Below are 11,593 nucleotides of genomic sequence, written 5' to 3' on the forward strand. Positions count from 1 at the left end.
AATGCATCAGCTATTTTAAGGATATTAATAGCTCTCATTGAGAGTCAGTTCAGAAGCCTATCTATTACACTGTGCACGTGATGTAGCCATGGAAGAATCACATTTAACCATTCTCCTGTGAGTGACTTGATTCAATGATATTGACAGACAGGCTGTGTGGAGTTTCAGAATGGAAGAGGTAGGAAAAAAGCTTCCTTAGCAGCTAACAACCATATTCTGAGATGCATAAACAACCACAGATCTTAAAACAGCATTAAAGAAAACCTGATGGATCACTGGTCTCACTTCTGCTCAGCTCATCTCCAAGCAAGAGAACCAAAAAAGAAACTCCTTCTCACCAACAATACAATAAACATGAGGCTTAAATGGGCCAAATAACAGTGACTAAACTAATGTGGAGAAAAGCAGTCTTCTCAGATAAATCAAAGTTCAACCCATACAAGTCTGATAGAAAGTAATTTCTATGACATCAAAGTGGAGAAAAGTTCTAAGAAGTATATTTTAATACAACTGTGCAGCATCTACAGCGTTAAGTAATATGGAGATACATCTCTAGTAAGGGTGTATGATACCTGCATTATCCTTGTTAAAACCAACAGTTCAGGATCATTATGGTGGAACTGATCAGTGTACACTTCAGAATGACTCTGCTCCATGCCTCAGAGCTAAAAAGGTTTGTAATATTCGTATATTCTATACAGTAGATGTGAGATAATAAGGAAATGTCAAACTGCTTGTATTGAAAAGATAACTTAGGTTTTATTTCATTGTTTCAAGGGAAGAACTATATCATTGAAGGGATATCATGATGCTACACTGGCCATCCAACAGCCCTGATCTCAAACCTATTAAAAACTGATGGATGATAATGGGCAACAAATTGCAAAAGAAACAACTAATCATCTTGGAACTCCAGGAAGCCCTAACCTACATGTGGCATCACAAACTCAGCCCTGCCCACAATCAGTTCATGTTCTCTATATCATCACAAAGTCAAGCAGTTACCATGGCAACAGGAGGCTCAACTAAATACTCAAACAAAAACAGACTCTGTGACCACCTTCTCTCAATTAAATTAATCACATTATCTTTAAATCAAGTCATGAGTTAGCTTACATATAAGAGCATTCATAAACACTGCCACAATATGTAGTCTTGTAAACATATTACAGGACCCAATAAAAGTTTATATAAATATTGGAAAATTCAATAATTTTTTCCACTGCTGTCATTTACATTGTACTGCTCAAATGTCTGATGTTACACTGGAGTGAAATGTGAGAAAAATCATTTCTTGAATGTTCAAAAACAAACAAAATTTCATGCACACTGTAATAATCAAATAACTTGAATAACTATTATATTAAAGTTAAGGTAACAAACAAGTAAAAGTGATTTTGTATAAATTATATTTTAAGTAAGCTTCCAAAATTATCCTGTAATTAGAATCACTAATTGTTGTTACATATGGATCTTAGTTTCTCGGATAGTTTGCTTTAAATGTTTGAAACACTAAAGCAAACGTTTTGGCAACATTACTATTAAATACGTTGATTTTTTTGTGTAACGAAAAACTACAGAAATAGAAACCATTACTTAAAAACGAATTTTCACTAAACATTTTTGAATCAGTGGTTGATGGTAAATATATCATTCTCCACAGTGTGAAATGTAGGTGGATAAGTGTCAATGAACACAAATATGAATCTAAATATTAAAATACTTGAATTTTTACTATAAAATAAAATTTCATTAAGTTTGTGCACACTAATTATTTGAAAAGGTTTAATAATTAGAGATTAACAATATGTTTTCAATAAGTATGATAGCTTATAAGCACTCAGTACATTTAGTCTCAGTAGTACTAATAAATTACCGTAACGTTTACAAATATTAACCTGTGTATATAATACTATTAATAAATAATGAATTATACATATTTGAAAATGTACAGTCTCAATAACGATTGTTACTAAATTGTGGATGTAGATTAAATTAATTTAAATACCTAAACTGAATAATTTAAATAAACTACTATTATTCGGTGATAAATAAACATTACATTTGATTTCATTATATGTGCCACACTACCTTTCTTTCATACACTGTCAAACATTACCGAAAGACAGCGCAAAAGACACGCAAAAGTGAAAATAATGTAGAAAATATGCTTTTGAAACTTTTAACTGAAATTATTATTCATGAAAGTAGTATAGTTTATTTTTTCGTAATAGAATAAAATGTTTTATTATTTTTAACAGTTTATTTTTTAACACATCATGCTGATAAAACTTTTGAATTTCATATACAACTAGATACTACTTATAGATTGTTTCGTATTTAAGTACAAAGCTACAGAATCGTATTGAGCCCACCGCAGGCTTCTAATTCCTAATTTTAGCGTTATAAGCCTTCAAGTTCACAAGTGAGCCACAGTGGTGATATAATTATGAATATGATTATACAAAACATAAAATAATACTGTCCTAAATAGTTTTACGAGTTATTTCAATAAAAAATTAATGTAATATATATTGCACTGTTTGCTAGAAATTACTTATTAATTAAAGTAACATACACTGCTGGCAAAAATCTTAAGGCCAATGAACATAAAGAATAAATATGCGTTGTTAGCCTCAACTACTTATTTGAGTAGAGCTTAGAAAGATGGTTTGGTTTGGTTTTTGTAATTTCGCACAAAGCTACTCGAGGGCTATCTGTGCTAGCCGTCCCTAATTTAGTAGTGTAAGAATTAGAGGGAAGGCAGCTAGTCATCACCACCCACCGCCAACTCTTGGGCTACTCTTTTACCAACAAATAGTGGGATTGACCGTCACATTATAACTCCCCCACGGCTGGGATGGCGAGCATGTTTGGCGCGACTCGGGCGCGAACCCGCGACCCTCAGATTACGAAGAGCACGCCTTAACGCGCTAGGCCATGCCAGGCCCCTTAGAAAGATGAAAATAAGAAAAAAAAAAACAAACTTTTTAGCATTTAATAGGGAAATGTGAACACTATGAAATTAGCCTAAATTGGGCGGTGGGTGGTGATAACTAGTTGCCTTCCTTCTAGGCTTACGCTGCCAAATTATGGACGGCTAACGTAGATAGCCTTCTTGTAGTTTTACGCGAAATTCAAAACAAACAAACAATCGAGGAATGACAGGCAAAATATTGTAGGAAATAAAAACATTTCTCAAAAGACATCAGAAAAAGAGGAAATGATTATGCACGTGTCTCTTAAAACTGAGATTATAATAAATCAGCAGTTAATAATAAATAAGCAAAGGAAAAAAAACATCATAACGATTAATTTTTGAGACAACCCATACCACAAGAAGAAGGAATTAGCAGGAAAAGTTCAACTTAGAACATTTCATCTACCACAAATGAGAAAAAATGTTCATTATAACATAATATAACGTTTCGGGGCAACATTTAAACTACTGGTCCATCTTGGCTGTTACATATTTTAAGTTAACTCAAAAAATGAACCTTAAAGCTAGCCATTATCATTCATATACCTATCAAGTTTTCATTAAACTTATTTAAATCTACTGTCTCTACAGCACCAGAAGGAAACTCATTCCAAAGGCCGATACTCTATTAGAAAAATAAAACTGCCTTATCTGAAGATGACTCCTACCTTTCCAAAATGTACACTTGTGTTCCTTAGTCCTACTATTTTCATTGTTAAATATGAAAAAAAGATGGTGTATCAATACTATCAATTTCCTTCACAATCTTAAACAATTCAATCAGATCTTCCTAATGCTTCTGTTTTCAAAAGAAAACAAATTGAAAAGTTTCAATCTCTCCTCACACAATCTCCTCAATCCCAGGTATTATTCTAAAATATCTTCTCTGAACCCTTTTTAAAATTTCGATATCTTTCCTCGGGTAAGGAGCCCAAGACTGAATGAAACATTCTAAATTTGGCCTATACAATGAAATTATAACTTCCTTAGACTTGTATACAACATTTCTATAGCTACAATCTAAAATCCTATCTGTCTTATCACAAGCAACAGCACAGTGTTTGGATGGCTTCAGAGACTGATCAACTATTACACCAAGATCCTTTTCTTTCATAATATTATTAAGGTTATACCCATCCAAATTATACTAATAATTCGAATTATGATAATCCACATGCATTATCTTGCATTTATTATACATTAAACCAATCTTCCATATATTTGTCCAACTTACTAAATGATCTAAATCCTTTTGTAAATCAGCAGCATCCTCTTCACAGCCAGCAAGACCTTAATATCATAAACAAAGTTAAGTCATATATTGACTATTCCTTCGTCTGTGTCATTGGTGTAAATCAAAAAGAGCAAAGGTCCTAAGACTGATGCCTGAGGTACCGCACTCGTGACACTGATCCACTTTTACCGAATTTCATTTTTAACTACCCTCTGCTTTCTTCTACCAAATTTTCTAACTTATCTCCCACACCTACAGAGAAATATTTTACAAATCTTTTATGTGACACTTTGCCATATACCTTCTGATAATCCAGATATACCAAATCTACTTACAGTGTTAAAATTAGGGGTTCAGTTCTTCTCAGTGGACTCAGCAGATAGCCCAATGTGGCTTTGCTATAAGAAAATGCAAACACCAAATCTACACCATTACCCTTATTTACGTAAGCAGTAACCTTTTCAAAGAGTATTAAAGTACTTATAAAGCAAGATTTTCCCTTGATGAAACCATGTTAACTATCCAATAAAATTCTAAATTTTGTTAAATGACTTTACAAAACATCTTTTAACAGACTTTCCAAAACTTTCCCACAACTAATCTAAAATTAATGGGTCTATAGTCATCGGGACAATTTTTATCACCTCTTTCTTGAAAAGAGGAGTTACATTAACTAACTTTCAATCCTCTAGTACCTGCCTGCTACTCAAGAACTGACATAAAACAGTAGTAAGTGACTCACATATCCAATCTTTAACATAACCTTCAAAACCCTTGGGGAAATATTATTTGACCTAATAACCTATTCGTTTCTTAAATTTCCCAATTTTTTGTTTACCAAGTTAGAATTAATTAAGTGTTTTTTTTTCATTTATCAACTGTGGTTTCTTTGTTTGTTTTGAATTTTGCGCAAAGCAACACGAGAGCTATCTGCAATAGCCGTCCCTAATTTAGCACTGTAAGACTAGAGAAAAAGGCATGCAATCATCACCACCCACCGCCAATTCTTGAGCTACTCTTTTACCAACAAATAGTGAGATCGATCGTAAAATTATAACACCCCCACGGCTGAAAAGGCGAGTATATTTGGTGTACCGGGGCTTCGAACACGCGTCCCTCAGATTACGAGTCAAGTGTCTTAACCACCTCGCTGGGCTCAAGCTGTGGTATACTGCTTAAAGCTTCGATAGTAAAAACTGAAGAAAAAGCAGAATTTAATAATCCAGCCATCTCATACTAACCTTCCTTTATTATCCCTTAAAAGTCCTTCCCTCATTCTAACACTTTGTTTATCCATAATGTATTTAAACTTACTGTTAATTTTTCCATTTTCAGACAACCTTCGTTCATACATCATTTTTGATGTTCTATTCTCTTGTTTTGCTGACTTTCTTGATATTATATAATCGTCTACGTCATACACAGTCAATTTAACTTTATTACACTATTATTTATTTTCATCTCATCGACTGTTTGTGAATCAACTTATTTGTTACACGCAGCTACTCTTTTCTTTCTATAAGAACGTGAATATTTAAAATATTATCATTAATTTTTTCCACATCTGGTCAATGTCTCCAAATAATTCAGTTGTCCAATTCACAATAGATAGCCCCACAGTGGCACAGCGGTATGTCTGCAGATTCACGCAACTAGAAACCGGGTTTCAGAACTCGTTGTTGGCAGAACGCACATAGCCCATTGTATAGCTTTGTGCTTAATTCTAAACAAACACAACAGATAATTCTTGTCACATCATTTCAAAACTGTTTTTTTATTTATAACCGAAATATCCTAGTTATTTATTTCTATATGCAGCAAAACATAATCTAATAGACCAATAATAACTTCCACCAAGACGTTTTTCAGTTTCTACCATCTCGATCATTTCTGTATTTGAAGTTAACAATAAATCTAACATTGGATTATTTATTGTAGGTTCTTTGACTAACTGGTAAAGAAAGCCATTCTGAACCACTTCCCAAAACCTTCTCCCTCATGGTTTGAATTTGGCATTTCCCATTTTATGTGCATGAAATTAAAATGCCCCATAATTACGACTTCATTAACAGCTGAAATCTTAGCTTCATTGTAAAAGTTCTCACTAATTTTATTTGTATTGTTTGGTAGTCTATAACAGATTCCCATTGAAAGCTTTTCCCCTTTATATCCACTGATAGAAACCCAAATTGGTTCAGTTTTCTTGCTATTATCTTTAATATTATCAACTTGAACATGATGTAACACAGATTTCACATATAAAGCCACTCGTCACACCAAACATGCTCGCCCTTTCAGCAGTGAGGGCGTTATAATTGATTTAATTAATAATTTACTTAATATTCGGTGACAACCAGGGAATAAGCCATTGTACCTTCAAGAAGTGCTCTTACCAGGACTTGACCTTTAGTAGCTGGCTCACAGTAGAACGAAACACTTACTACTGTCATAATAGACAGTAATTGGTAGAACTCTCATAGATCTAAAATATAACAATGTTATCATCAGTGCTACTAATACAACAAACTGTAAAATCTGAATGGAATATTCCAAGATGTGAGGCAGCACGAAAGATTAGCTGCAGCAGTTTTATGTTGAAGCACCTCTGGAGAAAGTTGCTGTTGATGTGTTTCATACATTATGACTGTGATAGACTTTTCAGCCACTATAGTGTTAATTCTGATAAGACTGGATTACATGGAGGTTGTACAATTTTCGACATAACAAATTAACAAACTCCAAAGTTAATCAGGTCAGAGGATGTAAAATACTCTGTGTTGAAAAAGATCAGTGAGGTGGTTTACACAATTCAGAAGATTAGGCAATTCAAGCCAAAGGTCATCCACTGTAATTACCTTTGGAAATACACCCTAGAAAGTATGGCCAACTGGGTAACTCAAAAGAAGAACTTATCAGTAGAATCTCAAACTACTAAGGGTTATGTAGTTCTTGAAGTGACCAGTTCTAGAGAATTATCAAGAATGGAAATGCTGATGAATAAACTTGACCAACAACGCAAGATTAACTCGCCCAATGAGAGGAAGGATATAGAATAATACACCATCCCGTTTCAAGAAAGGCTTGGTGTAGTGTTTTATTCATTTATTTATATTTTCAATGATGATTGCTCAAGGAATTTCACAATGTAGGACGAGGGTCAATGTTATAAGCCATATTTTAAACGTGATACCTGAACGAGTCTTTTAACATCTGAAAGTTAATAAATATTGGCCTGGAACTTCTGATAAACTATAACTGTTCTAGCGCATTAAAAGTTAAATTATAAATACTATATTAAATTCAAAATACAAAGAATTTTTCAAAATAGAGAGTAAAATAGTTAATGTGTTGGTTATCACAGTTACATTATATAAGTTTATTCATATCAGATAACGTCAGTTGTAGCGTACGCCTACAATAACTTACCACAATTTGCAAGTTTTTAAAATTTGTAGAAACGTTAAAGGAAGAAATAAAGTATTTTGTTGTCATTACACAAATTACATACCTAATTATTTTTAGCAAATGATTTAAAATAAACCACCAATAAACGAACAATGTTTCCACAATAAGATCAGATATTTTGTTTTGTGAATTCAAAATCTTATTGAACATGTTTAACGCCTGTCATTAAATAATACAGTAATTATAATTCTATTTAAGAATACTAAGTTTTGTTAATTATTGATACTAACTTTATTTTTAGTTATGGAATTTTAACTTTAGTTTGCTGTTAAATTAAGATTGTTCAAAGCACTTCACATTCCAAGAAGGGGAACAATTATGTATGCCATGTTTTGAGCATTTTTAATGATGTGTTCATAAGAGAGTGTTTTACATGGTGTAATAATTGTTTGAATTCTAGAAGTTTAGATAAGACTAGGCCTCTGCTGGATCTCTAATGATCGTGAATTATAGTGCAATGTGAAAACACCAAGATGATTGAGTTAGAAGTTTCTCTACAGCTTAAGGCTCCACGGACAAGTTCTCTTCTGGGGTTATCCAGATGATTGCTCTATCAACAACATACTTCTAAATATGATCACAATGGACAGCTTTTCACTTGAATTGCCTTTCCTCTAAACTCCTACATAAATTTGGAGTGTGTTCTCTCTAGCAATGGAAACTGTTCCATACACCAGGTTATCTTGATGGGATCCAACATTATCAGTACTTACAGCATAGCAGCATTTTCGTTCATCATCAACTGCTTTAAGTTTTTGTTTATTTATTTATTCTTCACATAAAGAAGGGCTCTTCTGACCAGTCTTCCCATCCTAGAGTATATGGTTTTGTTATGTTCATTATGCCTCAGCTACGAAATAAAGAATTACTGTCCTGAACTCCTGACAAGAATGCATTTGGGGATGCAATAACTACAATCTCTGTTTTCACTAGATGTTCAACTTTCAGTGAATTATTTAGCATGTAGTTTACATTAATCTCCTTGTGATAGGCTATGAAACTACTTAATACTAGCTTGACCTCACTTCCATATTTTTCAATAAAGTAAGCTCTCAAAATTCATTCTTCCTCGATATAAATTACCCACACATCACGAGACACAAAAAATCTTACTGCGATACGACTAAATATCAACCTTCCTTTTGTTGAAACTTTATCCACCCACTTTTGCTTGAATCTCTCTTTTTTCTCTATTTCTAAAGACAATTTCACATCTTTCAGTAACAAACTGAGATGAACAATTGCATCTGAAGAATTTTCTATCAATGAACTCGTGGATGACTTTCCTGGAAAACTGAACTTCTCTTACTGTGGTAGGTGGAGTATTTTCCATTGAAATTTACCTCATAAAACCAGGTAATTCCTGTTTTCATGGCATATCATTATTCTGAGTTGTTTCTTTGATCCTGTTGTGATCTCTCTCCTCGGCTTGGAATCAGCTGTTGATTTTTTATAGTCTCAGCTGTAATGAACAGCTTATTCATAATTATAAGAGTTACCAATTTCTAGCATAATTTGACAGCTCTTATTCTATCCACACCTTTGTTATATTTCCTAGCAGTATGTCCCTTCAAGTTACACTTGAAGAATTTATTATCTATTTTTTCCTCTGTTATGTTTAGCTATTTATCTGATTAATTCTTACAGCTTTTCTGTTGCCTTTATTACTTTACCTTCGACCTTATTATATTTTAGTTCCATTGTTAACTGTAAAGTTTCCCAGATCTACACAAACTTTGCTTCAGCCTAATTTTTATATCCTTGTCTGTTATGACATTTATAAATTGACCACATATCCCCGAATCCATTATTTTACAAGAATCGTCTTGGTAAAGATATTGGGCAAACCTCTTCAAGTCTTCCACAAGTTCAACAAGAAGTTTTTCTTTCTACTGTATTAAAATGTTGAACTTTGCTCTGGTTACTTCTTCCTGGTGCAGCACTCCAATCCTTTTGGATGAGGAAAACATTAATGTTTAGCAGTTTGTTATGAATCTCAGCAGAAAAGATACTTAATGTTGTCAAAAACTGGTCCTTTCAGTTGGACAGCGAGGTGTGTGATTTATTTCTGACTATCTCATCTGTTCACTCTGTACAACAATTTTAATCTCTTCCTGGCGTGACTCTCAAAGTATCCTTTCATATAGTCTGTTGATTTCTTTTTGGGATGATATTTAAGTGGGCAGCTGAATTCTACAACTAGACTTCTTAGTGCTATGACTGTAGTAGTACAATCCTTTAGTAACAGTATATCGAATAATTTCATCAGTTTTACCTTTAATTTTTAAATATTACTTCTCCCTCTTTTATCGTCCTCCAGTGGCACAGCCGTATATCTGTTGACTTACAACGCTAAAAACCGGATTTCTATACCCGTGATGGGCACAAATTGTGAAGCTCATTGTGTAGCTTTGTGCTTAATTCAAAACACGACATTTTTATTTTCTCTTTAAAAATTCCCGTTAATTACCTCTTAGTCTTCTTTTAATTTCGTATATCTTTCTTCTTGGTCCCCGTTTAACACTTTTATCACCTACGATCTCATGGTCGTCATGTTCAACAGCTGAACTTTAGAGGGGACACAGCAGTATGTCTGCAGACTTACAAGGCTAGAAACCGGGTTTCGATATCCGTGATGGGCAGAGCACAGATATCCCATTGTTTAGCTTTGCGCTTAACTTCAAAGAAATAAACAGACAAAGTTCTATTTGATTTTCAACAAAATATTCAGTGGTGGATCCATCATAAGGAGCGAAAGGGCGCGCGCCAAGGGCCTCCGATTCATGGTGGCACAAAACTCGAGATAAGGAAATGTTTATATTCATCTTTTATAGTTTATGAAACATTTATTTAATACATATTAGTTTATTATTGTTTATTTTTCATTTAATACACAAAGAGTAATGCATATGCCTTCACAGCAAAATATTATGGCTAAGGCTTTGTAAAAACGCAATTAGTATCATCAGACTTTAATCTGTTCACTTCTGCTGACTTATCACAGTGCCGGATTAATCCAATAGCTCGGGTTAACCTCCCCCCCCCCCGATCACTCAAGTAAAAAAAAATACTGTTCATAAAACTAGCAGGAAAAAGAGGCAAAAGGGAGTTATTATTTTCAAATATTATCTGAGCCTAAGGCCTCACTAAACCTGAATTATGCTTGCAATTCACTCAAATTTCTTGTAGTCACGCACATACACAGGAATGGGTCAATGTGTATCTGAACTACCGTATTTTTGTGATCTCAAGAAATTACCCTTATATATCAGGCCATCCAATAAGTAATGTCCAAAAATTTAATACAGAAAGTGCATCATCATTACAGTCTTTGTAGAAGGCTTTAATGACTAAAATATGTAGTAGGACGTGTATAAAAATGTTCAGACTAATAAAAGAAACTAACCCAATTCCACTTTTTTTAGATCTTTAATCAAATAAACCCTAATGAAGATGGATGTGTCTGAGGAGCACATTATGCATATAACACTTTATGGGTTTTAAAAAGTAAATAGTACAGCAGAAACTACACCAAACATTCAAGGTGTTTATGGTGCGGAGTCTCTCAGTGAAAGAAAATGTCAAAGGTGATTTCAGAAGTTCAGAGCAGGTGATTAGAGCTTAAGTGATGTGCCACGTTCAGGTCGTCCTGTTGAGTTTAATGATGACTTGCTGCTGGCTGCACTTGATGAAGATTGTGCTGTAACAGTTGAAGAACTAGTACAGAAGCTCAATTCAACCCATTCAACAGTTCACAGTCATCTGCAACACCTCGGAAAGGTGACAAAACTTGGAAAATGGATCCCCCTTGACTTGACAGAAGCCAACCTCAGAGTAAGAGTGTACACTATGCATTTCTCCGTACTCTCATGAACGTAACTCACATTATTTGGACAGGTTAGTGACTTGAAATG

General features: G+C 33.8%; 1 long non-coding RNA gene across 1 annotated transcript; it reads left to right on the forward strand.

Annotated features, from left to right (window-relative positions):
• Nucleotides 1-171: 171 nt before the first annotated feature.
• On the forward strand, nt 172-1,020 carry LOC143226747 (uncharacterized). Its single transcript, XR_013014729.1, has 2 exons — nt 172-673; nt 778-1,020. It is a non-coding gene; the product is annotated as an uncharacterized LOC143226747 (long non-coding RNA).
• The last annotated feature ends 10,573 nt before the right edge of the window (nt 1,021-11,593 follow it).

The sequence above is a fragment of the Tachypleus tridentatus genome, chromosome 9, assembly GCF_004210375.1.
Source record: "Tachypleus tridentatus isolate NWPU-2018 chromosome 9, ASM421037v1, whole genome shotgun sequence".
Classification (NCBI taxonomy): domain Eukaryota; kingdom Metazoa; phylum Arthropoda; class Merostomata; order Xiphosura; family Limulidae; genus Tachypleus; species Tachypleus tridentatus.